Source organism: Pongo abelii, chromosome 5 (genome assembly GCF_028885655.2).
Source record: "Pongo abelii isolate AG06213 chromosome 5, NHGRI_mPonAbe1-v2.0_pri, whole genome shotgun sequence".
In the NCBI taxonomy this organism is placed as follows: Eukaryota; Metazoa; Chordata; class Mammalia; order Primates; family Hominidae; genus Pongo; species Pongo abelii.
The window spans coordinates 34,751,715-34,779,397 of record NC_071990.2 but is presented as its reverse complement, the minus strand read 5'-3'; the positions used below and the strand labels follow the sequence as shown (position 1 = coordinate 34,779,397).

Below are 27,683 nucleotides of genomic sequence, written 5' to 3'. Positions count from 1 at the left end.
AAACCCTCCAGCCTGTGTTGAGGGAGAGCTGAGGGAGCTGGGAACCAGGATGGAGTGTGCTGTCAGCATGGAGGGAAGGGACAGTGCAGCTGAGACCTGGTATGTCAGGCCAAAATGTCCGATGGCTGAGACCACTCTCTACTTCGTCCAGAAAAGGCCAGGCCCAGGGTTCTTGGAACTTGCTGGGGTCCACCCTTGGTATTGGCAGGTAATGTGTCTCCCAGCTTCCAGATGAGGGAGCATGTGTAGTGAAACAGCTCCAACCTCAGGGTCCCTGCTCTGCTACCAACCTGCTGTGTGACCATGAGCAATTCGCAGGCCTCTCTGGGCCTTGCTGGAAAATGAGGATGATATGACTGACTTAAGGATTAGATGAGGTGGTGAGTGTCCAGCCATGGCAGACTCTAGGCCCTCCCAACTCCAACCTTGGTTCTGACCCACACAGTGGCGGGCTCAGGAAGAAGAGCCAGGAGACAGCATGTGGACCCCCGTATCATGTGGCTAGACACACCTTCCCACCCTGCCTCTGCCTGTTCCAAACTAACCTCACACTCCCACCCTGGGGGCAGGCAGGAGGCTCAACTCTGGACAAATGCCATGTCCTTCCTGAAGGGCAGTCGGTACCTGCTGTCACTAAAAAGGCTGCATCTCTCACCGTCAGAAAGGGATGTGGCTGTCACCTGGCACTCCCTGTGGGCAAACTCAACATGCTCTTAGCCTTCCTCAACGCTTCAAAGGGGCACAAGGCCCATCTGCCTTCTCTCACCAGTGGCTGTGAGGCTAGCTCAGCCCTGAAGACACTTTAGTGTCCCAATAAATGACAGCTGGCATTGATTGGGCACATACCATTCACATGTCGAATCTACCTCCTCTAATCCTCACCACAACCTGACCAGGCAGATTCTGCTGTCACTCCCACACTGTAGCTGAGAATCCGGGGGCTCAGGGATGTAACAGGGACAGAGCTTGTCCAGGTACCACGGGAGAAGTGAGCCCAGGGTATCACAGCATCCCTGTGTGATCTTATGATTTAAGGCTATCACAGCAATGACAGTGGCCAGCAGGCAGTGAGGGCCGAATGTCCCACGCACGGTGCACGGCACTGCATGTGGGAGCTCAATGAATAGGTAATGGCCAGGAGATGTGGGAACTACTGTTGCACTGTTTTATAAATGAGGAAACTGAGTCACAGAGCAGCGAAGTAACCTGCCAAAGGTTGCTCAGTGTGATGATTAATTTCAGGGGTCAGCTTGATGGGATTAAGGGATACCTGGAAAGCTGGTGAAGCATTATTTCAGGGTATGCCTGTGAGGGTGTTTCGGGAAGAGGCTGGCATTGCAATCAGTGGACTGAGGAAGGAAGATCTGCCCTCATGCAATGTGGGCGGGCACCACCCAATCGGCTGAGGGCCCAGAGAGAAGGAAAAGGCAGAGGAAATGTGAGTTCTCGCTCTCTTCTGGAGCTGATGCTCTTCTCCTGCCCCTGGACATCAGGTTTCCAGGTTCTGTGGCCTTTGGACTCAGGGACTTTGCATGAGCAGCCCCTGAGGTCCTCAGGCCTTTGGCCGCAGATTGAGAGTTACCCCACCGGCCCCCCTGGTTCTCAGGCCTTTGGACTTGGAGCCATGGTACCGGCTCCCCTGGCTCAGCAGCTCACAGACAGCGTAACATGGGACTTCTTCACAATCACGTGAGTCAGCTCCCCTAATAAATCCCCTCTCATCCGTCTTTCTCTACCTACCTATCTATCCATCTGTCATCCATCCATCCATCCATCCACCCATCCATCCAATTGGCTCTGTCTCTCTGGGGAGCCTAATACACCCAGCTAGGGAAAGGTGCAACTGGGATTTGAGCCCAGGGTCCGGATCCAGAGCGCACACTCCTGACCACCACACTGTCATTACATAGAGAGGTATTGACATTAACATTGGCTATCACTAGCTAGCGTTTACCGAGTGCCTACTGTGTGCTGGGTACTGCTGTAGATGCTTTATGTGTGCCTTATTTTCATTTACAGATGGGGAAACTGAGGCACGGAGTGACTAAAATAGTGCACCCATGGCCTTTGAGACAGTAAACAGAGGAGCTGGGATTGAATCCTTGCTCCAGCCGAAGCCCCTGCTGCATGGCCCCTGCTGAGCCTCATTCCCGGGACCCCTGAGCGAGAGCGGAAGCAAGGCTTACTGAGCACTTCCTCAGGACAGGCCCTCACACCCAGCACCTCGTTCATTCTCACAGCAATCCTCACAGAGAGGGACTTCCTCTTTTTCTTCTTGCGGAGACCAAGACTCAGAGAGGTAAGCCAAGATCACGCAGCTACAGGTGGCAGAGTGAAGACTTGACCCTGGGGCCTGTGCTGTACACAGTAGGATTATAACCCAGACTCTGGAGCCAAATAATCTGGATTCGAACCCTGGCTCTCTCATGTATGGGCTGTGAGACCGTGCGTGGATCTCTCCCTCTTCCCAGGCCTCAGCGTCCTCATCTGTAAAATGGGCTGTTGCAAGGATTAAACGGAGCACTAGACCTCGGGCCACTGGACCGCCCCTGACACACGGCGAGCTCTCCACAGGTGTCGGCGCTCACTATCCATCCGCCACCGCTGTTGCCTGTAGTGGGGCAACAGCTCCATCTCAGGGGTGGCCCTCTCTTTCTGTGGAGCCAGGAAGGGTCTTGCCTTTCTTGTCCATGAGGATGATGCAGCCTGTGAAGTGCAGACCGGGGGGTGCAGGGCTCTGGAGCCAGCTCCCCCAACTACTACCAGTGAGATGTGGGCCAAGTCTGTAATGGAGGCCTCAGTGACAAAGGAGCCCCAGGGTGGAGGGCGTCTCTCCTCAGGCCCAGGCATCTCCTGACAGCTGCCTCTAGGAGACCCTGGAGGGCAGGGCCCTCAGCTGTGTTCCATCTACTCCTGGCTTGAGGAAGGGACTGAGGAATTAAGAGCACGAGCCCGAAGAGGCCAGGCCTGGTGTGGACCAAGGCGCCGTGTGGATTCCTACCTCAGTGGTCACCAACCACAGGCCTGGGAGTCACCCAGCTGCTCCCAGCCACCAGCAGGTCCTGAGCCCCCACCTCCTCCCTGTCCTTGCCGTATTATTCTCCACAGCCCTCGTCACCACCAGACACGCCATCCACAGCACGTCATTCATCACGTTGCATGTCCTCCTTCCCACAGGAATGTCACTCAGTCCGGTCAGCGGTGTTTATCTGTCTGGTTATCTGCCGTATTCCCAGCATCCAGCACAGTGCCGGCCACACAGTAAGTGTGCAGTGCACTTTTGTTGCATGAATGAATGAATAAATGCCAAGGACCTTCTGAACATTCACTTAATAAACAGCAGAAATGATGCATTTTCTATCCCAGAGCCAGACACAGTTACCTGCACACAGTGGGCGCCCAGCCAATGTTGACGATGATGATGATGATGACACAACCAGAACCAGGAGCCAGGAGCCAGGAGGGGGTCCCGAGTCCCACCCGCCCTCTGTCTCCAGGCCGAGCTTCTCCTGGAGAGCCCTTCCCTCCTCTTGGTCAGCCCTCAGGGCCTGGTTCCAGGGTCTCCTCCTCCTTGTGGTCCCAGGACCATCCTGCCCTCAGCATGGTGCCCTCTGTCCTCAGGAGTGCTGTAGCACGCAGGCAGCATCAACGACACAACCATTTTTGAGCGCCTACTGTGTGCCATTGTGAGCGCCTCCTCACACGCTTTATCTCCAAACCTCACAGCCCACTGAGATGGCTGTTGCCTTCCCTGTTCTAGAGATGAGTACCTGAGACTCAGAGAAGTTAGATAACTTGTCCAAGGTCACACAGCAGGGAGGAGTCAGAGCCAGACTCAGACCCAGGGGTGGGTCCTTCCCCTGCCCCTGCTCCTGGCTCTCTGTGGGTGTCACTCCAGCCCTCCTGGCCTAAGGCCTTCTCCCCACGGAACAGGCTCAGCTCAGGGACAGGGCCATGGGGAAACCAGAGCTGCCTGCCTCTCCCCCAGGGTCTCAGGTCCCACAAATATTCCCAGCAGTGCCCCCCAACCCACTCCTTGCCTTACCCAGAGATAGACCAACAGGCTCACAGCGCCTGGCTTGGGGCCACACAGGGACTCTGACCCATCTGTGCTGGGGCTCCCAATGCAGCGGGGAGGATTCGAGTCAGCTGAGATGCACCGTGTCCACTAGAGCCTCTGCCCCTTTGCTCATGTCTTCCCACAACCCAGCCTAGGGCGCATGCCATCCTCCCTCCCATCACTCACCCCTCCCCAAAAAAACCCCTGCTTCCCTTCAAGGGCCAGCTCAGTCCCTGTCCCTCCAAGAAGTCTTCCCCAAATACCCCAGCCCTCGCCTACCCTTCCCCGCCCTGCCCTAAACAGTCTTGCTGGTTCAGGAGTGGCAACCTGCTGTCCCAAAAAGCTGATTAGCACAGTAGCTAACAGCACCAAGGGGCCAGACAGAATGTCTGGAGATGAGGTTCAAATCCCTGCTCTGCCACTGACCTTGGCAAGTTAGTTAAACTCTCTGTGCCTCGGTTTCCTCATCTGCAAAAGGAGGTGATGATAGCACCTACCCCATGGGATTGGTATAGGAGGAAATGAGTGCCCAGTGCACAGAAGGCCCAGAGTTCACCTGCAATATTATGGGTATTAACAGGTACAGCGCGTTAATGACAGGAGCCTCATCTCTCTGGATCACCTGGCTCCCCTTCTCCCCTCCTCAGCTAACACCCCCAGAGCCCTTCCAGGACGGTTGGGCCTCACCTGGGAGCTTCAGGTCTCCAGGTCCCCCACGAAAGGAAGATCTCAGGCCTGGGTTCCTCTTGCTTTCTCTTTGGGTCTGAAAACCAGTCCCCTGGACCTCCATCCCCTCTAACCTGGCGTGTTCCAGGCAGTCCCCAGGGAGCCTACTCATTAGAAATGATGATCCCAAGGTGAGGAGGAAGGAGGAGGATGGAAACACAAATGGGGAGACTCAGGGAGGCAGAGCTCAAACCTTACTCAAGGCTGGAGGGCCCCAGAGAGGCCCAGGGCAGAGGGGACCAGGTGGGCTCATCCCAGCTAGGAAGGGGCCCAAGGCACCCCTTGGTGGCCCACCTGTGAGAACAGGCAAGCGTCAGACACAGCCTCAGGCACCCCAGCCTCTGTAGCTGGCCCTTCTTCCTCCCTAGCCCACTCCTGGTCTGACCTTTCACCCTTCACCATCCCTGTGCTCTCCCTTCCTCCTCTGGCCACCCTCTTAAGAGCCCAGACCCCCTCTCTCTCTCCTCCAGAAAATCACCCCAAAAGGCCCACGTCCCTCCCCTGCTCCCAAGCCAAGTAGACAAGACACCGTTTTGCACAGCCCACATCTTTAGAGGGCCTCTAAGCCTGTTTCAGGTGGGGCAGGCTCATCAGGGAGTAAGACCAGCCCTTCCCTCATGGAGCTTACATTCCAGCGCAGGCAAAAAGCCAAGAAGAAAATACAATAAATATCACCACATTAGGTGGTGACAACAGTTCAGAGAAAATTCAGCCAGCATGAGGGAAAGGGCAAAGGGTGGTGGAGAGCCGCTGGAAGGTAGTGTATACATACCCCAGCTCCCCTGCCCTCCTGGACTGAGTCAAAGGTATGTTCAAAATCCCTCCCAGAGCTCTCCAGCGGGAGTGAGCTGAATTGCCCGCAGTGGTAACTTGCTTGGTAAAGCACCCTTTTTTGTCTCCCTGTGTCATTTTCCCACCCTCAGTGTTTCTGTGGGCCACCTCCTAAATGAATCATATCCTTGTCTTGGGGTTGGCTTCTGGGGGAGCCCAAAGTGAGATGCCCACAGATGGGGAGGCAGGGGCAGGAGTTTGTTGGGAAGGCAGGGCCCCCTCCTGTCTGCTCCGGGGCATCTCTTTTCTTAAGACCAGTCAGCACACACTTGGCCACTCTACAGGGGTCTGTCTGTCTGTCCTGAGCCCACTGCCTCTGTGGCCACCTGGAGAGCAGGGGCCAGGCTGCCCCCTCTGTGGGCAACACTCCTGGTGGGAGCGCAGCACGTTTTTGCAACACAGGGAACTCAAGGATGAGCTCTGACCAGGAAGAAGGGGCCGTGGCCCTCCCGCTTCAGTGGCTTGGGGTGGGATGCGTGCAGCTTGCTCTTTTCCCGGGCCTGGCCGGGCAGAGCTGCTCTGGCCACAGCTGGAGTGGAGAAAAGGAAGATGTGTGGACCCAGTGCAGGCCCAGCGTCCTGTCCAACCCAATGTCCCTGAGGCAATGGCACAGGTAGGCAGGCGTCATCTTCCCCTGTGAGGACAGAATCATAGGCCCCCACACGACAGCACAGACGCTGAGCCAGCCCCCGAGGGAGACACTCCTGGCTTTACACTGCAGCCCTGATTCTCAGGGTGCAGAGCTGGGCTACAGCAGTGAACAAGATAGAAAACCCCCTCCCTTGTGGGGCTGACATTCTAGAGAGGCTGAGCAGGCAAGAAATGAGATAAATAAGTGGTAATCAAGGATGTTAGAAGGTATCAAGGGCTGTAAAGGAAAGCAAGGCAGGGGAGGGGACAGGGAGGGAAGACGGGGGGCGAGGAGTTGTGCTTTTTTTATGGAGGATGGTCAGAAAAGGTCATTCTGAGCAGGTGGCCTTGGAGTAAATGCCTGAGGGAGGTGGGGAGGGAGCCAGGCAGAGCACTCAGACAGAGCACTCAGGCAGCCCGAACAGCCCTTGCAAAGGCCCTGGGGCAGAAGCCGGCTGCCAGGGTTGAGGAGCAAGGGGGTCATGTGGCCTGCGCAGATGAGGGAAGGGGAGGGGTGAGGCTGGAGAGATTGGGGGAGGGAACTGGGGAGGGCCTTGTAGGTCAGAGGGAGGCCTTTAGCTTTTTCTCAGAGTGAGATAGGAGCCATTGCAGGGTTTGGGAAGAGGTGGGATGTGATCTGGCTTCTGTTTTAAAGGATCTGTGGCTGCTGGGGGAAGAGCAGACCATGGTGGGGCAGAGTGGGCAGGGAAGCTCTAGGAGGTGGCTGCAGTCCCCCGGGTGAGGGAAGATGGGAGCTCAGAATGAGGAGGTAATGTTAGAAGGAGCAGGAAGAGGATGGAGTCTGGAAGTGCTGTGGCATTCCAGCCAACAGGATCTGCCGAAGATTTGGATGTGACGGTGAGATGAGAAGTCAAGGATGGCTCCTGCCAGAGCAGCTGGCAGACAGAGCTGCTGTTTGCTGAGCTGGGGATACCGAGAGAGGAATGGCGTTTGGGGGGATGGGAGCTCAGTTCTGGAGCCCTGACATGCCCATGGACAGCCAGCTGGAGATACCTCCTCACCCTTGCCAGCTCCTGCACGGGGGTTGAGGGCAGTGAGGAGGGGCCAGCCGGGAGCCAGATTGTTCCTGTGTCCCAGGCCCCAGCCCCTGCTGAGCTCCAGTCCTCTCAGTGCTCCTGGGGCCTCCCTCAAGCTCCCTTTCACATGAGAAGGTCTGCCAGGGGAGGTCAAGTCTCAATCCGGCTTCCAGGCAGGTGCCCTGGGCTGTGGGCGCGTTATGTGCAATGAAGTGGGCCAGGGAAATGTGTTCCAGAAGCCCATCCTGGCGGACTCACTGACCCAGAATCTGGTGGCAAGAATGTGGGAGAAAGAGCAAGCACAGGCAACCCCGAGCCGACCTATGAAGCAGCAACCTGACAGGGAGGGGCCCGGGCCTAGAGGAGGCAGGCCAGGGGCGGGAGGTCGGGGCCAGGCCTGGAGGGCCTGCTGAGTGGACAGACGCTCCTTCAGCTCTCACCCAAAGAACCTGCCCTCCAGGGCTCACCAGCCCCTGCTCCAGTGGAGGTGGGGGCGGCCGCTGATGGGCAACTGAAGCCAGCAGGCCCGGCTGCAGGAGGTGAGGCAGGGCAGATATCAGCTCCCCCAGCCCGGTCGGGGAGGAGGAGAGTGCAGGGTTCGGAGGAGCAGGGGCAGGCAGTGTCAGTGCGCACAGTGCGAATCTGCATCCCATTTCTGCTATCCCCAAGACCTGCCCTTCTCCCTCCTAGGCCCTTGATCCCAAAGTGGGAGCCCCTGAGTCCAGCACTCTGTGGATGTACATCTAACATTTGCAGAAATGAGCAGAGCCATGCCAGCTTCTCAGCGTGTTTTCCCCTACCTATCATGTGACCCCTCCTCAGCCCCTGCACCAGGCCCTCTGACCCGAGTGCCCATGGGAAGGGGACACCCCACACTGGTCCAGTGAAAGACCCAGCTGGGCTCTCAGGTGGTGCGGGAGAAAAAGCAGGTGGAGAAGGGCAGGACCTTAAGCACGCCCATAGTTGCACACGTCAACCTTCTGCCCCTCTCAGGCTAGCATCTCCTCCCTGTGCCACCCAAGGTGGCTCAGATCCATCCAGGGCAAACCTGGACCAGGTGTGCCCCACCTGTGCACTCCTGTGGGCCCCCTCCAGCCCCCTCCCTGCCCAGAGTTGGGGCAGAGGGCCCAGCTCCTCCCCTGCACCCTACCCTGCCCCCTCCTGAGCAGCAGGCAGAGGCTCCTCCTCAGTGGCAGTGCCCAAGAGCTCCTCCAGCAGCAGCGAGTCTGTCCCCAGGAGCAATGCAGCAGAGGGACAGAGAGTGCAGGAGGGAGGGCCACAGGCACTCCCACCCCATCAGAGGCCTGCTCCCTGGTATCCCAACTTGGAGACCCTGGGCGTACTGGGGATGGGCACGGGGGTCCTTTGGGAGATCTGGGGTTGGGGAGAGTTCACTAAGTCTCCAGGGAGAACGAGGAAGGGGAAGGGCCTGAGGTTGGGGCAGGAGGTAGATGCCTCTGACCTGACCAGGGGGCTCTAAGCCCAGTGCCTGAGACCATCCAGGGCCAGCAGGGAGGCTCTGGCGTCATCGGGGGTGGGAGGTGAGTCTGCTTATCCCAAATGGCCAGAGCCTAGCAGTGCCTTGAGTGGGGCGGGGGCATCCTTACTCCTCCCTGCCCTCTGCCGCCTACCCTGTCTAGCTTCAGACTGTGGGTCCCTGGAGGCTCCAGCCTCCCTCGGCCTGCTGCCCCAAGGAGGGGGCATGGCTACAAAGTCAGGACCTGTGGCAGTGGTGGAGACAAGAGGTACAGAGGAGGAAAGGCAACAGGGACAGTCCCCCTGATGAGGAGGATCAAGGTTCTGACGGTTCTGAGGAGACCTCTCAGGATGCTGGCTGCGCCCCACACCCCGCTCCCCAGCCTGGTCCCTGGCCCGGCCCCTCCAGCTGGCCTGTTTGGCTCCTACCAGGTGCCGCTGGTAGGAAGGCAGGGCAGCCCCGTTCCCCACTCTCCACACAGCCTCTTCCAGCCATCGAAATGCCTACCTGGGCCCGTGTGGGCACCAAGCTGGGGGCAGATAGGAGCTTACTGCCCCCGCTGGGCCAGGCCAGGGCCGGAGGGGCTGGCTGTCCTCCTTCTCCTCCGTGGTGGCGGGCGGAGAGGGGGCCTGGTGCCGGGCTGGGGGCTCTGTCCTCTAGAGTTCCCTCCACCGCTCACTCAGGAAGGCAGCAGCGCCAGAACTGCAGGAGCCAGCTCCCTCCACCGCTGCCTCCTCCCCACTCCCCGCTCCCGACCCGCCTCCTTCTCCAGCCACCCACCTCCTTCTGCTCGTTTCTATGGCAACTGGGCAATGCTCTGCACAGACAGCCTCCCTCCCATGTACAGCAGGGGACGCCCGCCTCCCGCACGGCGCCGCATCAACATGGGCACACACGCATACACTTCTCGGCCACAGAGACGCTGGTGGGGACACAGGCTCTCGACTGTGTCCGCCCTCGACTGGGAAGCCCTGCTCCATCCCCTTTCTTCCCTTTCTCCCCAAGATCCCACCTCCCAACCATCCTTCCAGACAGCTGCACCTTTCCATGCACTTTTCTTGGGTCCTTAAAATCTAAGCGCGTGCTGCTCTGTGAAGCATTTCTATCTGTTTAATCGTTTATTCTCTCATTTGATGAAAATTCAAAATTTTGAGTTTTTTCTAGGACAGGCTGAGTGCGAGAGATACTCATGCACAACCTCGTGCCATAAGACTTCATACCCATTTGACAGATTGGAAGCTGAGGGCCACAGCTGTAAAAGAATTTGAGAGTCCAAGGTTCCTGGGCTAGCTGTGGGTACTGAGACCTTGTGATGCCAGTTCCGACGCTTCTCCCACAGGCCATGGCTGCCACACACCACTCAAGCGCACACATGGGTGGCCCTAAGCACTCGTGTGTCCAGGACATGTGCACCCCAACAACATACTTACAGATACAAACGCGCATTACATATATTTGCACACATGCATTTCCCCAAGTCTGTGTATCTTCCTACACATGCACCTATAACACACACAGGTAACTGTGACACTAATATCAGCATATGCACATCTTTAAGACACGTGCACACACATCTACATGGATTCAGAACCTGTAACACACAAACCCTTCCTACACAAACTCACTGCGGCACACACAAGCCCTGGTGCTAGCCTCATGGGCAGGGTTCAGGGATGGGAGGAGAAGTGTCAGGATCAAGAGGCTGAATAATGAGTGGCCTCCCAGGGGAGGATTTGCCTGTCTGCTCCGCCCCACCTGGGGATCAGGCACTAATCTGATCTCAGCAGTGTCTCAGCTCTGCTGCTGAAGGGGGATGGGGTGGGGTTGGAGACAGGGGCCACCCTTCCTCACTCTCATTCTGGAAATCCACACTAGATCCCCTCTAGAGCCCCCTCAGCCTAGGGGGCTCACACATATCCCTACTCACCCCTCTAGCATCGGTACTTGGAGTTATGACAGGGCACAGTAAAATGACTCTCCCAGAGAGGAGAATGCCAAGCTTCACACAGGCTTCTAGACTTCTGCCACCCCCAGGAGGGACAGTGTGGGTGGTGGGTGGCAGGAGACCAGAGTGGGGACTGGGGCCCAGGACACACAGCATGCCCCACAGGATGTGCTGTTCCCAGCCCAGCACCACTGCAAGGCCTTGGGCAAGGGTCACTGTAGCCCCTGTGCCCCAGGGTAATTCTCAGGGACCCCACACTCCCCAGAGAGGGCAGATACAACAGAAAGGAACCAGAAGCCACCACAAATTAAGCAAAAGGCCCTCTTGTAATAATAATAATAGCTCTTCCATATTCATCACTTCCAAGACCCCTCTCAATCACAAGGCTGCTGCCAGTGAAACTCAGACATAACTGCATGAAGCATCCCAGTATTAGAGATGTCAGGAGATAAAAGAAAAATCATCTTGGGATACAGAAATGGGGCATTTCATCCATTCAACAGACACTGACTAGGCACCTACCATGTGTCAGAGATGGTTCTAGGCACTGAGATACAGCTGTGGGCAAAACAGAGTCCCTGCCCTTGAGGAGATGATGAGCTAGTGGGTTCTCGGAAAGCCCGGGCCTGTCTCAGGGGCTCTCCTGCAGTCTTTGGCTGTCACAGGGCCTTGCATGGTGAGGCTACTGGACTGATTAGGAAATAGGCTCTGAGAGATGGAGCAGTTTGTCCACAATGACAAAGGCAGCCAGTGGATAGGCTGAGATTCGAGCCCTCGGCCTGCCAAGCCTTTTCCAGTGCCTCACGTTGGTTCCATTAAGAAAGATCTGATTGGGAAACACGGCACCAGCCACCCAGTTTCTAAAAGTTTCATAGCCAAGTTCGCTTCTATCCTTAGATCAAAGGCAGGATGAGATCGTAAGTACTCGAAGTCCCAGTCAAGTGGTGGGCATGAGGACCCCACAATCAACCTCAGAAGTGACTTCCAGCCTTGCCTTCCTTGGGCCAGAAGCCTGATGTCAGCCATCCCCAGGCCTGGAGGTCCTTGGCAGGGAGTTCAGGTCAAGGACTAGGCCAGGAGGGTGGGGACTCCCGGTGCCCAAGAGCAGAGGCTTCCTAGCGAGTGAGGAGGCCTCAGCTGGGGGACAGGGAGGGATTGAATTCCCAGGTGCTGTAAGCAGAGCCCCCTGCCCACCTGCCGGCCCCCAGCCCTGGATCATCTTTCTCCTAAAGAGCCAGGCTCCATCCAAGGATACCAAAGACAGCTGCCCTCCCACCCACCCCTCCGTCAGCCTGATCCAGCCCCATCTGCTGCCAGGCAGACCCCACGTCCTGTCCTCCCACACTCACGGATTCCAGACAGGCCCTGTGGAAGAAGCCGACCCCTTCTGTCTCCCCTTCCTTCCCCAGCACAGAGAGCATCCACCCCCACCCCACCCCCACTGTCAGCCTAATCTGGCCCCAACTGCTGCTGGGAATGAAGGCCCTCTACTCTCCCACTTGCAGGTCCCACACTAGCACAGGGACACCCCCTACATCATGTACACACACACACACGCGCGCACACACATACACACACACATGCACATACGCATACACACACACACTCCATGCCCAACCTCAGCTCCTGTTCCTGGACCTTAGCCATGTTCCTGTCCCACAGGTGAGATCAGAGGAGGGTGTCTGGCCCACACCACAGGGCAGCGGCCCTCATGCCCCTGGGAGATGCCTATTCCTTCTGTCAGCCCCCTCCTTGCCTCCTTATCCAGCTCCCCAAAAGCATTCATTGCCCCCTCTCCCCAGCTCAGAACAGTTATCCCACGTGTTCCCCAGAGCCAGGGAAAATGCAATCAGTGCTCATTAGCTGCTGCTTTGCATCTCATCTGCATAATATTCCCATGACTGTCAAAACGCCAGAATCCTCCCCAACCCCAGCCCACAACAGGCAGGGCTGGCCAGCTCTAGAGAAAGAAAATGGAAAGGCTTTAGTGGGATTCTGTGTAGGTGGCTACGCGTGTGGGGTGGGTACTTGGGAGAGGGAAGATCGGGGGCAGAAAACGTCCAGTGGCCCTGGCAGGCATCCGGAGGAGGAGCAACAAATATTACAATCACTGAGTCCCTGCTACATCTAGGCACCGTGCATGGTGCTTTATACCGTATCCACTGTTTTTTCACAAAGAGCCATTATACAGGTGTGGAAACTGAGGCTCCAGGCAGTTAAGGCCTCGCTATCCAAGGCCCAGCAGCCTGGACACCACCTGGAAGCTGGTCAGAAATGTGGCATTTCAGGTCCTACCCCAGACTTCCCACATCAGAATCTGCATTTTCACAAGATCCCAGGTGATCAGAGTGTGAGACTCCTAGGTTAAGGGGCTCGCCCCATACTGTAATACACAGTTGCAAGATGAAGCTGGTGTCGATACTGAGGTGTCTGACTAAATCCCATGCTAGTTTCTTTGTGCATTTAACAAGCATTTCCTGACTGCAACTATGTGCAGCACTGCTCTAGGGTGGAACACGGCAGATAAACAGACGACGTCCATAACCTCAGGGAGATTTCATGCCAAAGGGAGATACATCATAAATAAATATGTTCAAATGATGAGCAGTGCTACCAAGAAAAATAATGTGGTCTCAGTGTAGTGACTCACGCCTGTAATCCCAGCACTTTGGGAGGCCGAGGCGGGCAGATTGCCTGAGTTCAGGAGTTCGCGACCAGCCTGGGCAACACGGTGAAACCCTGTCTCTACTAAAATACCAAAAATTAGCCGGGCATGGCAGCATGCACCTGTAGTCCCAGCTACTCGGGAGGCTGAGGCAGGAGAATTGCCTGAACCCAGGAGGCGGAGGTTGCAGTGAGCCGCGATCGCATCACTGCACTCCAACCTAGGTGAGAGCAAGACTCTGTCTCAAAATAATAATAATAATAATGTGGGTTAAAGAGACAGAGAGTATGAGGCAGGAACATTTTAGAATCCTCCTTTGAAGAGATGACATTTGAACAGAGATCTAAAAAAAGGGAGAAAGGGAGGTATGTGATGATTTGAAGGAAGAGTGTTCTGGCAGAGGGAACAGCAAGGGCAAATGTCCTAGAGGTAGGAGTAAGCTGAGCACATTGAAAGCAGCCCACAGCTGAATGGTTGGATGGGTGGATGGGAGGGCGGATGAATGGATGGTACGTAGAGCAAGCCAGACAGAGAGAGGTGGCAAATGAGGTAGTGATAAAGAAGAGGCAGGCAGGGGCTGGCTCCCAGAGGCCCTTGTAGGCCATGGTGAGGACTCTGAATTCTATTCTAAGTATGAAGGGAAGCCATTGGTATTTTTTAGCAAGGGGAGAAAGGGATCCAAATTTTGTTTTCAGAAGATCACAGTGGCTTTTACATGGAGAAGTGATTAGAAGGAGACCAGGGCTGAGGCAAGGAGACCAGTTAAGAAGCTTTTGCAATATTTGGTGCTAATAGCCATGAAAACGCATGTCCAAGAATGTTCATAGAAGCTTCATTCTTAATATCTCCAAATTGGAAGCAACCCAAATGCCCACCCACAGAGGAGTTGAAAAACAAATTGTGCAGTTTACTGCATGTAGTTGAGGTAGTTTGCTGTGTAGGATTTCATTGTATAAATTCTACTGTGTGGTTTGTTCACATGGTGGAATACTACACAGCAATGAAAAAAATCCCACTACACATAATCACGTGGATAAATCTCAAGACATCATGCTGATTCTGTACACTAATAACAAAGAACTTCTGACAAATTCTGAAAGTTTTCTAAAATTTCTGAATTTCTGAAAAAAATTTAAGAAACCAATTCTATTTATAATAACATCAAAAAAGAATAAAATACTTAGGAATAAAGTTAACCTAGGAGTTGAAATACTTGTAAACTGAAAACTATAAAAATTGATGAAAGAAATTAAAGAAGACACAAACAAACAAAAACATGTCATGTTCATGGATTGGAAGACTTAATATTCTTAAAATACCCATACTACTCAAAGCAATCTACAGACTCAATGTAATCCCTCTTAAAATCTCAATGGCATTTTTATAGTAATAGAAAAAAAATCTTAAAATCATAGGAACCACAAAGGTCCCCAAAATAGCCAAAAAAATATTGAGAAGAACAAAGCTGGAGGCCCCATACTTCCTGATTTCAAAACATAGTACTAAGTTACGGTAATTAAAACAGCATGGTACTATCATAAAGACAGACATATATGCATATTATGGTCACCAGCAATAAATAAATAAATAAAGACATACAGACCAATGGAACAGAATGAAGAGCCCAGAAATAAACCCACACATAATATGATCAACAGATCTTCAGTGAAGGTGCCAAGAATACACAGTGGGGAAATGATAGGAAGGATAGTTCTTCAACAAATGGTGATGGGAAAACTGCTTTCTACATGCAAAAGAATGAATTTGAATCATTATCTTACACCATAGACAAAAATCAGCTCAAAGTGGATTAAAAACTTAAACATAAAACCAGAAACCATAAAATTCCTAGAAGAAAACATAGGGAAAAACTTCAGGACATTGGCCTTGGCAATGATTTCTTAGATCTGACACCAAAAGCACAGGCAACAAAAACAAAAATAGACAAATGGGACTACATATCAAACTAAAAAGCCTAAGCACTGCAAAGGAAACAGCAGAGTGAAAACGTAAACTGCTGAATGGGGGAAAAAAATTGCAAACCATATATCTAACAAGCTAGGATCCAAAATACATAAGAAACTCCTATAACTGGATAGCTTAAAAAAATTAAAAAATAAGCAAAGGGCTCGAACAGACATTTCTCCAAAGAAGGCATACAAATGAACAACTGGTATATTAAAAAATGCTCAACATCACTAATCATTGTGGAAAGGCAAATCAAAACCACAATGAGATATCACCTCATACCTGTCAGGATGGCCATTATTTAAAAAGTAATAATAATAAAATAAGTGTTGGCAAGGATGTGGATAAATTTGAACACTTGTGCCCTGTTGGTGGGAATGTGTAATGGTGCAGCTGCTGTAAAAAACAGTAAAAAGGTTTTTCAAAAAATTAAAAATAGGCTGGGCACGGTGACTCACGCCTCTAATCCCAGCACTTTGGATGGCAGAGGCAAGAGGATTGCTTGAGCTCAGGAGTTCAAGATCGTCCTGGATAACATAGCGAGACCTCATCTCTACTAAAAATAAAAATTAAAAAAAAAAAGAAAATTGGCCGGGCATGGTGGCTTATGCCTGTAATCCCAGTACTTTGAGAGGCCGAGGCGGGCAGATCATGAGGTCAGGAGATCGAGACCATCCTCGCTAACATGGTGAAACCCCGTCTCTAAGAAAAATACAAAAAATTAGCCGGGCGTAGTGGTGGGTGCCTGTAGTCCCAGCTACTCGGGAGGCTGAGGCAGGAGAATGGCGTGAACCCAGGAGATGGAGCTTGCAGTGAGCCAAGATCGTGCCACTGCACTCCAGCTTGGGTGACAGAGCGAGACTCTGTCTCAAAAAAAAAAAAAAAAAGAAAATTTAAAAAATAACTACTGCCGGGCACGGTGGCTCACACCTGTAATCCCAGCACTTTGGAAGGCCCAGGCGGGTGGGTCACCTGAGGTCAGGAGTTCGAGACCAGCCTGGCCAACATGGTGAAAACCCATCTCTACTAAAAATACAAAAAATTGGCCAGGTGTGGTGGCACATATCTGTAATCCCAGCTAATTGGGAGGCTGAGGGAGGAAAATTGCTTGAACCCAGGAAGTGGAGGTTGCAGTGAGCTGAGATTGCGCCATTGGACTCCAGCTTGGGCAACAAGAGCGAAACTCCATCTCAAACAAACAAACACACAAAAAAAGAACTACCACATGATCCATCAATACCACTTCTGGTATTTATCCAAAGGAATTGAAATCAGGGTCTCAAAGACAAATTTGTACCCCTGTGTTCATCGCAGCATTATTCACAATAACCAAGATGTGGAAACAATCTAAATATCCATCAATGGATGAATGGATAAAGAAAATGTGGTATATACACACAGTGGAATAATATTTAGCCTTAAAAAAGGAAATCCTATCCCATGCCACAATATGGGTGAACCTTGAGGATATTATGATAACTTAAATAAGTCAGTCATAGAAGGACAAATACTGCATTATTCCACTTATATGAGGTATCTAAAGTAGTCAAATCCACAGAAACAGGAAGGAGAATGATGGTTGCCGGGGGCCGAGGGGAGGAAGAAATGGGAAGTTGCTATTTGATGGGTATAAAGCTTCATCTTTGCAAGATGAAAAAGTTCCAGAGATCTGCGGCACAACATTGGGACTATAGTTAATACTGTACATTTAAGATTCTGTTAGAAGGGTAGATCTCATGTTATGTGGGGTTTTTTTTTTTTTTTACAATAAAAGTTTTTTTTGAAAAGACATCATGCCGAGCAAGAGAAGACAAACTTAAAAGAGCACACACAGTATATTCTATTTATGTGAAGTTGAAGAATAGATGAATCTGGACTTCAGATTCTGAACAAGATGGAGTATACACACTTCTCCCCATTCCTCCTGCTAAAACCACCCCTATATATAAAACAAACAGAAGAAGACTCTTAAAGGTAGAGAGAAGAAGACAGACTGACTAGAGACCTCAAGACCAAACAGTGACAGAGCAGTTCCCTGGGTTTTCTTTTTGCCCAATATATGCCAGATTTGGAGCTGGAAGAAGTCAGCAACCCAGAAATACCAATAAACATAGACAAAAATAGCCCTAAGAAAAACCTGCTCTTTGTTTCCTGCTGATAGGTCTAAAACATAATAAAAAGAATAAAACAAAAACAAAAAGGAGAAAAAACCTGCTCTCTTTAGCCAAAGGATCAGCAGAGACCCAGCCTAGAAAGACAAAAACCTTTAAAACAATGACCTCCCTACTCTAGCCAAACACCATGGAAGAAACTACAGCCCCAGGCCCATGCTCCCCTGTGAGGAAAGGCTGGGTGGGGAGCCTTGCCTGGCCGTAACTAGGAGCCCCATCCCCCACCACCAGGGTGACAACAGTGAAGAATGAGGGAGAGCCAGGACTTCCACTGCGTCCAGCAATAACAAGGTGCCCCTCCCTCTCCATGCTGGGTTGACCTTCACCCCCACTCAAGAGTAATCAGGTCAGTGGAGACCACATAGGAGCAGTAACAAGGCACCCTCCCTTCCCACGCAGGGAGGGATCACTGGTGCCAGAACTCCCACCACTGCCCAGAAGTAAGGAGGCACCCCTGACCCCCACCAGGGTGTCAACCAAGGTCAAGTAGGGGACCTGGATTTCTACCCCCACCTGGCATTAATAAGGCCCGGGGTTAAAGGAGGCCTGCTGAAACAGATTTCAAGAAGAGCCAGCATCTCGTAACATAATACCCCAAGTGTCCTGGATATAATACAAAACTAATTTGTGGCCATGAGCAATGGCTCAGGCCTGCAATTCTAGCACTTTAGGAGACCAAGGCAGGAGGATCACTTGAGGCCAGGAGTTTGAGACCAGCCTGGGCAACATAGTGAGACCCTGTCTCTACAAAATGAAAAAATTAGCCTAGCATGGTGGTGCATGCCTGCAGTCCCAGATACTTAAAGGCTTAGGTGGGAGGATTGCTTGAGCCCAGTAGGTCGAGGCAGCAATGAACGGTGATTGTGCCATTGCACTCCAGCCTAGGCAACAGAGCAAGATTCTGTCTCAAAAAAATAAAAAAGGAAAAAATTTTGTCACACCAAGTACCAGGAAAATCTCAACTTTAATGAGAAAAGGCAACCAACAGATGCCAACACCACCAAGACACAAATACTGGAATTATCTGACAAGGATTTTAAAGCTGCCATCGTAAAAATGCTTCAGCAAGTAATTATGAACATGTTTGAAACAAATGAAAAATAGAAAGCCTAAGCAAATAAATAGAAACTACAAAGAAGAACAAAATTGATAGAATTTTAGAAAGCTCACTGGATGGGCTCAACATCCAGTGAGCTTTCTAAATAGAATGGAGGCTGGGTGTGGTGCCTCACACCTGTAATCCCAGCACTTTGGAAGTCCAAGACAGGCAGATCACTTGAGGCCAGGAGCTCGAAACCAGCTTGAGCAACATGGTGAAACCCCATCTCTACTAAAATTGCAAAATTAGCCAGGCATGTTGGTGCACACCTGTAATCCCAGCTACCGGGGAGGCTGAGATATGAAAATCGCTTGAACCAGGCAGGCAGAGGTTGCAGTGAGCCGAGATTGTGCCGCTGTACTCCAGCCTGGTGGGTGAGAGAGTGAGACTCCATCTCAAAAAAAAAAAAAAATAGTATGGAGGTAAGACATAAAAAAAGTCATTGAACTTGAAGATAGAACAATAGAAATTACCCAATCTGAACAACAGAGAGAAAATGGCCTGGAAAAAAAAAAGAAAAGGACAGAACCTCAGGAACCTGTGGAACTAAAACAGAAGCTCTAACATTCATGTTTTTAGAGTCCAAGAGGAAGGGGAGAAAGAGTCGGGGCTGAAAAAATATTCAAAGAAATAGTAGCTGAAAACAATCCTGAACTTGGCAAAAGGCAAACAATGGATTTAAGAAGTTAAGTGAACTCCAAACAAGTAAAACCCCAAGAAATCCTCTCCAAGGCACATCATGGTCAAACTCTTGAAAACTAAAGACAATGAAAAAAATCTTGAAAGAAGAGAGAGAGAAATGACACTTTATTTAAAAGGGAAAAACAGGCCGAGCAACATAGCAGGACCCTATCTCTACAAAAAAAAATTTTTTTAACCAGCTGGGTGTGGTGGCGTGCCCCTGTAGTCCTGATTATTTGGGAGGCTGAGGCCTCCTGGGCCCAAGGATTACTTGAGCCCAAGAGTTCAAGGCTGCAGTGAGCTATGATTGTGCCATGACACTCCAACAGAGACCTCATTCCTAATAAAAACTAAAACTAAAAAAAAAAATAATAAAAGGGAAAAACAAATTACAGCAGATTTTTAAAATCAGAAACCATAGAAGACAGAAAGAAGTGGCAAAACAGTTTTCAAGTGCTGACAGAAAAGAACTGCCAGCCCAGAACCATGTATCCAGACAAAATATCCTTCAGGAATGAAGGAAAATCAAGGTATTCTCAGATAAAGGAAAACTAAGAGAATTTTTTGTTAGCAGACCTACCCTAAAAGAATAGTTAAAGGAAGTTCTTGAAACTGAAAGGAAAGATAAAAGAAGGAATCCTCCTGGAACATTGGGGAGGAGGAAAGAAAAATGGAAAGAGTAAAAATATGGGTAAATATGATCAACTTTCCTTCTCTTGAGCTTTCCAAATTATGTTTGAGGGTTGAAGCAAAAATTATAACATTACGGCCGGGAGTGGTGGCTCACGCCTGTAATCCCAACACTTGGGGAGGCCGAGGCAGGTGGATCTCTTGAGGTCAGGAGTTCGAGATCAGCCAAGCCAACAGGGCAAAACCCTGTCTCTACTAAAAATACAAAAATTATCTGGGTGCGGTGTTGGGCACCTGTAATCCTAGCTACTCGGGAGTCTGAGGCAGAATTGCTTAAACCCGGAGGCAGAGGTTGCAGTGAGCCTAGATTGCACCACTGCACTCCAGCCTGGGTGACAAAAGCAAAACTCCGTTTAAAAAAAAAAATATATATATATATATATATACACACACACACACACACACATAACATTGTCTGATGTGCTTCTCAAAACATGCAGAGGAAATATTGATGACAATTAGACCATAAATGGGAGGGTAAAGGAACTTAAGGAGAAATAAGTTTTCTGCACTTCACTTGAACTGGTAAAACACTGACACCAGCAGGCTGTGAATGGATGGATGGATGGGTAGATGGACATGGATATAGACAAATAGATATAGGTATGTAGATATGTATGGTAATACCTAGAGCAAATACTAAAAAAAATCTATACAAAGAGATACACTCAAAAACACTACAGATAAATCCGGGACAGGCAAATCTAATTCATAGAGATTGAGGTCAGAACAGCAGTTGCTTCTGGGAGATGTCAACAGGCAGGAGCACGCCTCTGGGGCACTGGAAATATTTTCTATTCTGATCTGAGTGGCAGTATTCACGGGTGTAAAGTTCATTGAATTGCATGGCTAAGATGTGTTATACTTCAATTTTAAAAATATAACATTATAAGTTGCACTTCAATTAAAAACAACAAAAAAGAGGCTGTTGCAACAGTCCGTGAGAGCAATGATAGTACAGTGGCAAAGGGTGGATTCAGGGCACCCTCTGGAGATGGAGCCACAGGGTTTGCTGTAAGGTGGATGGAGTGACTTCCATGAGCACTCCCAGCCCAAATTCTATGAGCACCCCCAGCCCACATTCTCACCTCTGGTACCTGAGGGGAATTAAATAGGGCAAGGGTACTCGCAACCACAGTCCAACATAGCAGCCTGCACCAGGCTGGGCATGCAGCAGTGTTCAATGCATGCTTCAGTGTGGCTAACGGTGCTGACGATACTCACTTTCACTTCCATCTGGTGTTCCCGATTCACAAAGCACTTTTCTCCCCATTGCTCTCTGGAGTCTTTACTCATCTCACACAAAGCACTGGAGTATGAAAGAAGCTAAGGAATTGTCCAAAGTCACACAGCTCCTGGGAATTTCAATCAGGCTTTTTTTTTCTTTTTCTTTCTTTCTTTTTTTTTTTTTTGACAGGATCTCACTCTGTTGCTCAGGCTGGAGTGCAGTGGCACAGTCATAGCTCACTGCAGCCTTGAACTCCTGGCCTCAGGCAATCCTCCTACGGACAGCCTCCAGAGTAGCTGGGACTACAGGTGCGTGCCACCACGCCGGGCTCATTTTTGGGTTTGTTTTTTTGTAGCGATAGTGTCTCACTATGTTGCCCTGTGCCTGGCCTGAATCAAGCTTTTGGATTCCATATGCAGTGCCCCTTCCAGGGGTCTTCAGACTTTAGTAAGCATCAGGACCAACTGGAGGTCTGTACAAAATGGAGATTCAGGCCACAGCCACAGATATTCTGATTCAGCAGGGGTTTCAGTTGTCTATTGCTGCATAGCAAAGCTCACCAGATTTGAGTGACTTAAAACAACGATGATTTATGATGACTCCGTGGATTGACTGGGCTCAGCTGGGTGGCTCTTCTCTTCCACATGCCCTCAGCTGGGGCTAAAATGTCCAAGATGGCTTCTTCATTTACATGAGTTATCTTCAGCTGGGATGGCTGCAGTAGCTGGCAGTTGGCTGGATGCTTGTCCCTGCCCCTTCCCCTGTTTCCCTCTCTGTTTCTCCTTCATTGTGGTCTCTCCAGCACAATAGCTGGACCCACTTAGATGGTAACTCAGGGCTCCAAAAGTGAGCATTCCAAAGGACAAGTTCCAGTGTGTGAGCATTTCTCTGTCAAGCCTCTACCTGTGTCATGCTTGCCAGTGTCTTACTGGCAAGACCAAGTCATATTGCCAAGCCTAGTGTCACTGTGGAAAATGCTGCACCAGGGTGATAGGGTTCATGGGTGGGTGTGAGAAACACCAATGTACTTCTCCATCCCAGCAAGTTTGTAGTGGGCCCCAATAATTTGCTTTTTTTTTTTTTTTTTTTGAGACAGAGTCTTGCACTGTCTCCTGGGCTGGAGTGCAATGGTGTGATCTCGGCTCACTGCAACCTCTGCCTCCTGGGTTCAAGCAACTCTTCTGCCTCAGCCTCCTGAATAGCTGGGATTACAGGTGTGTGCCACCACACCTGGCTAATTTTTTTGTATTTTTAGTAGGGGTGGGGTTTCACAGTGTTAGCCAGGATGGCCTTGATCTCCTGACCTCTTGATCCGCCCTCCTCGGCCTCCCAAAGTGCTGGATTACAGGCATGAGCCACTGCACCCACCTGAATTTGCATTTTTTAATAACCTACCTTTCTGAAAGTTCCCCATGCTGATATTGGTGTTCTATTGACTATACCTTGAGAACAGGTCCTATCTTATCACACCACCACCAAAGAGACTTTTAAACCTCCCCACCTGTTCTGGTCACTGATCCAAAAAAATGCTACAGACACTGTCACCATCCTGGGGGAGCTGACAGCTTGGGGCAGACATGCACACATTGGGACCCAAGAAACCTGCCCAGAACTGGCTTCTTCAAGCCCGGGTCCTGGCTTCTAGCTCTGACCTCATCTGCTCCTAGGTAGGCTGCCTGGTCTGGTGACTCCCCTCTCTGGGTGTAGGTCTGCTCCCCTCAAACTGAGGGGGTTGAACCAGATTAGCAATTTCTAACCTCTTCACCACCATGGGACCCTTTAGGTATTTCTTCACCCAAGGAATCCCCTGTCTTGAAAAAGATTTTTGTCTACCAAACTATAGATGCTAAGTAATTTTTTTAAAAATTGGAGGCCAGCCTCAGTGGCTCATGCCTGTAATCCTGGCACTTTGAGAAGTGGAGGCACCCAGGCTGGAGTGCAGCCAAGTTGTTAACACAAAGAAAAAGTTCTTGAAGGAAATTAGAAGTGCTCCTCCAGTGAACACACAAATGATAAGAAAACAAAACAGCCTTATTGCTGACAGGGAGAAGGGTTTAGTAGTCTAAATAGAAGATGAAACAGCTACAACATTCCCTTAAGCCAAAACCTAATCCAAGACTGCAATGCTTTTCAGTTCTATGAAGTCTGAGAGAGGTGAAGAAGCTGCAGAAGAAAAGGTTGAAGCTAGCAGAGGTTGGAAGCCATTTCCATAACAGCAAAGTGCATGGTGAATCAGCAAGTGCTGATGTAGAAGCTGCAGCAAGTTATCCAGATCTAGCTAAGATCACTGTGGAAGGTGGCTACACTAAACAACAGATTTTTCCATGCCCATGAAAAATGGAAGTAGATGCAATCTTGGACTTTCATAGCTAGAGGGAAGTCAATGCCTGGCTTCAGTGCTTCAAAGGACAGGCTGACTCTCTTGTTAGGGGCTAAAGCAGCTGGTGATTTTAAGTTGAAGCTAGTGCTCATTTACCGTTCCTGAAATGCTAAGGCCCTTGAGAATTATGCTAAATCTATTCTGCCTGTGTCTGTAAATGGAACAACAAAGCCTGGAAGCCTGGATGACAGCACATCCAGGTTGATGCCACAGTTTACTGAATGTTTTAAGCCTACTGTTGAGACCTACTGCTCAGAAAAAAAGGTTCCTTTCAAAATATTGCTGCTTATTGACAATTCCACAGTGGCTGTACCAGTTTACATTCCCATCAGCAATATACAAGTGTTTCAATTTCTACACTTCCCTGCAACACTCTTTTTTAAATTTTATTTTATTATTTTTATTTGCGAATCAGGCAGCCTCGCAAACCAGAGTAGGCTCAGAGACTCCCAACACTTGTTACTTTCTGTTTTTATAATGGCCATCATAATGGTTGTGAAGTGGTATCTCATTGTGTTTTTTATTTGCATTTCCCTAATGATCAGGGATGTTGAACATCTTTTCCTGTGCTTATTGACCAACTGTATATCTTCTTTGGAGAAAAGTCCTTTACCTGTTTTTTAACTGGGTTGTTTGTCTTTTTTGCTATTGAGTTGTAGAAGTTCTATACATAGTCTGGATATTAACCCCTAATTAGATATAGGATTTGCAAATATTTTCTCCCATTTTGTGGGCTGCTTTTCACCCTTTTGGTAGTGTTCTCTGATGTACAAAAGTTTTAAATTTTAATGAAGTTCAATTTATTTTTTTCCTTTTGTTGCCTGTGCTTTTGGTGTTATATCCAAGAAACTATTGCCAAATCCAATGTCATAAAGATTCTTCCCTATATTTTCTTTTCTTTTTTTTTTTTTTTTAATTGAGATGAAGTTTCACTGTGTCGCCCAGGCTGGAGTGCAGTGGCACCGTCTCAGCTCACTGCAACCTCCACTTCCCGAGTTCAAGCAATTCTCCTGCCTCATCCTCCTGAGTACCTGGGATTACAGGCGCCCGTCACCATGCCTGCATAATTTTTTTGTATTTTTAGTAGGGACGGGGTTTCACCATGTTGGCCAGGCTGGTCTCAAACTCCTGACCTCAAGTTATCCTTCTGCCTCAGCCTCCCAAAGTGCTGGGATTACAGGCGTGAGCCACTGGGTCCAGCCTGTCCCTATATATTCTTCCAAGAATTTTAAAAATTTAGTTCTTATATTTATGTCTTTGATTCATTTTTGAGTTAATTTTTGTATATAGTATAACAGGAGTCCCCCACCCCTGGGCCACAGATTGCTACTAGTCTGTGGCCTGTTAGAAACCAGGCTGCACACCAGGAGGTAAGTGGTGAGCAAGGAACCTTGTATTTAGCCACTCCCTCTCACTCACATTACCGCCTAAGCTCTGCTTCCTGTCTGGCAGCATTAGATTCTGATGGGAGCACAAACCCTACTGTGAACTGTGAATGCGAGGGATCTAGGTTGCATACTCCTTATGAGAATCTAATGCCTGATGATCTGTCACTGTCTCCCATCACCCCCAGATGGGACTGTCTAGTTGTAGGAAAAGCTCAGGGCTCCCACTGATTCTATATTATGGCCAGTTGTATAATTATTTCATTATATATTATAATGTAATAATAATGGAAATAAAGTACCCTATAATTGTAGTGTACTTGAATCATCCCCCAACCCTCCCCTAAACCTGGTCTGTGGAAAACCACCCCCCAACCTCAGTCTGTGAAAAAACTGTCTTCCACGAAACCAGTCCCTGGTGCCAAAAATGTTGGAGACTGCTGTGGTACAAGGTATGGATCCAATTTCATTCTTTTGAATGTGGATATCCAGTTTTCTTACCTGGGAAACTTTTTTTTTTTTTTTTTTTTGAGACAAAGTCTTGCTTTGTGGCCTAGGCTGGAGTGCAGTGGTGCAATCACAGCTCACTGCAGCCATGACTTTCCCGGGCTCAGGTGATCCTCCCACCTCAGCCTGCAGAGTAGCTGGGACTATAGGTGTGTGCCACCATGCCTGACTAATTTTTTTGTGTATTTAGTCAAGACAAGGTTTTGCCATGTTGCCCAGACTGGTCTTAAACTCCTGGGCTCAAGCAATCCACCCGCCTTGGCCTCCCGAAGTGCTGGGATTACAGGTGTGAGCCACTCTGCCCAGCCGGGACACTTTTAAAACTCCTCAAGATCAGGCTGCTGCATGGGAAAAAGTACTTGCAAATCATATATCTGATGAGGGATTAATATTCAGAATATATACAGAACTTCTACAACTCAATAACAAAATACCAAACAACCCAGTTAAAAAACAGGCAAAAGGGCCGGCGCGGTGGCTCGTGCCTATAATCCTAGCACTTTGGGAGGCTGAGGCAGGCAGATCATGAGGTCAGGAGATCGAGACCAGCCTGGCCAATATGGTGAAACTCCGTTTCTACTAAAAATACAAAAATTAGCCAGGCTTGGCAGTACACATCTATAGTCCCAGCTACTTGGGAGGCTGAGGCAGAAACATTGCTTGAACCCGGGAGGCAGAGGTTGCAATGAGCCGAGATCGTGCCATAGCACTCCAGCCTGGTGACAGAGGGAGACTATGTCTCAAAACAAACAAACAAAACAAACAAACAAAAAACAGGCAAAGGACTTTTCTGCACCCCAGAATCTCTGTGGTGGGGCACAGGCATCAGAACTCAAGGTTCCCCAGGTGATTCCCATGGGCAGCCCGGAATGAAACCATTGTCTACTACACTGAAATCTTAGTCCCAATTGTATTAGTCTCTGTATTCAGTTTCTAGCACGAGGCATGGCCCATGGACACATAGCATAGGGTGTACACTGGGCCCAGTGAGGACTTTGGGAGATTCTAGCCCTAGAAATTCTCAAATAAATGGGCCTCCTAGCACCATGCCGTGCCCACTGCTTTGACAGGTGCATTCAAGAAGATGAACAAGAACTGACCATGGGTTCAGCCCCAGCAGAGCGTGGGAGGGATCAAGAGAGACAATGGATGGCAACAGAGTGATGGACAGTGTGGGGCAGGTTGTCTGTTCACAGAATTAGAGAGGTGTGGCTGCCTGGGGGCAGGGCTGGGGCACACACACCCTTGGAGGGGATTCCAAGAAGGAGGAAGAGCTCGAGGTGAGGCTGTGAGGAGCCTCGTTGGAGAAGCTTCCCAATTGTTGCAGCAGCTGACTTCTGCGGAAAGCCTATCTGCCCATGCTTTCCATGGTGCCTCCTCATCTTTAACCAGGGATGATAGCAGCACCTACCTCACAAGGCGACTGGGAGGATACCTGGGCTAAGGCATGAAAAGTACCTGGAACAGTGCCTGACACACAGCAAGCACTCAATAATGTCAGGTGTATATTCCATCATTATCTCCTTTAATCTCAACAACCCTAAGAGATGCATACCATTGGCTGGGCACGGGGCTCAGCCTGTAATCCCAGCACGTTGGGAGGCTGAGGCGGGAGGATCACCTGAGCTCAGGAGTTCGAAACCAGCCTGGCCAACATGGTGATACCCTGTCTCTACTAAAAATAAAAAAAATTAGCCAGGCGTGGTGGCGGGCGCCTGTATTCCTAGCTACTTGGGAGGCTGAACCATGAGAATTGCTTGAACCCAGGAGGTGGAGGATGCAGTGAGCCGAGATTGCACCATTGCACTCCAACCTGGGCGACAGAGCAAGATGAGACTCCGTCGCGAAAAAAAAAAAAAAAAGAGAGAGAGAGAAAGAGATGCATATCATTATCTCTATTTTTTTTTTAAGTTGAAACTGGAGCTCAGAGAGGTAAAGTCAATTGTCTAATGTCACACAGTAGGAATGAGCCAGGATTCAGACTCTATTGTATCCAGCTCCAAAGCCCATGTGCAAATCTTCCACAAAACTTGGGGACCACAGGCTGGAGTCCTGGAATCCAGGAATCCAGAGTTGGAAGGGGCCACTCAAAGCCATTTTGTCTGGTCTAACCATTTCATTTGTACAGAAAGATGACCAGAGAAGGGAGCATGTCAGATGGAGGAGGGTGTGGAGCTGCGGCTTCTAAACAGACTGACAGGCA

General features: G+C 50.0%; 1 protein-coding gene across 2 annotated transcripts in view; it reads right to left on the bottom strand.

The window, feature by feature from the left end:
* The window catches only part of PACSIN1 (protein kinase C and casein kinase substrate in neurons 1), a 70,277-nt gene that overhangs the window by 11,000 nt on the left and 31,594 nt on the right, over positions 1 to 27,683 (bottom strand). Inside the window, 1 exon segment of one of the 2 annotated variants that reach the window (NM_001132410.1) lies at positions 9,269 to 9,507. The exons of the other annotated variant lie outside the window; for it this stretch is intronic. The gene's annotated coding sequence lies outside the window, so the exon portion shown is untranslated. 2 annotated transcript variants of the gene reach the window in all.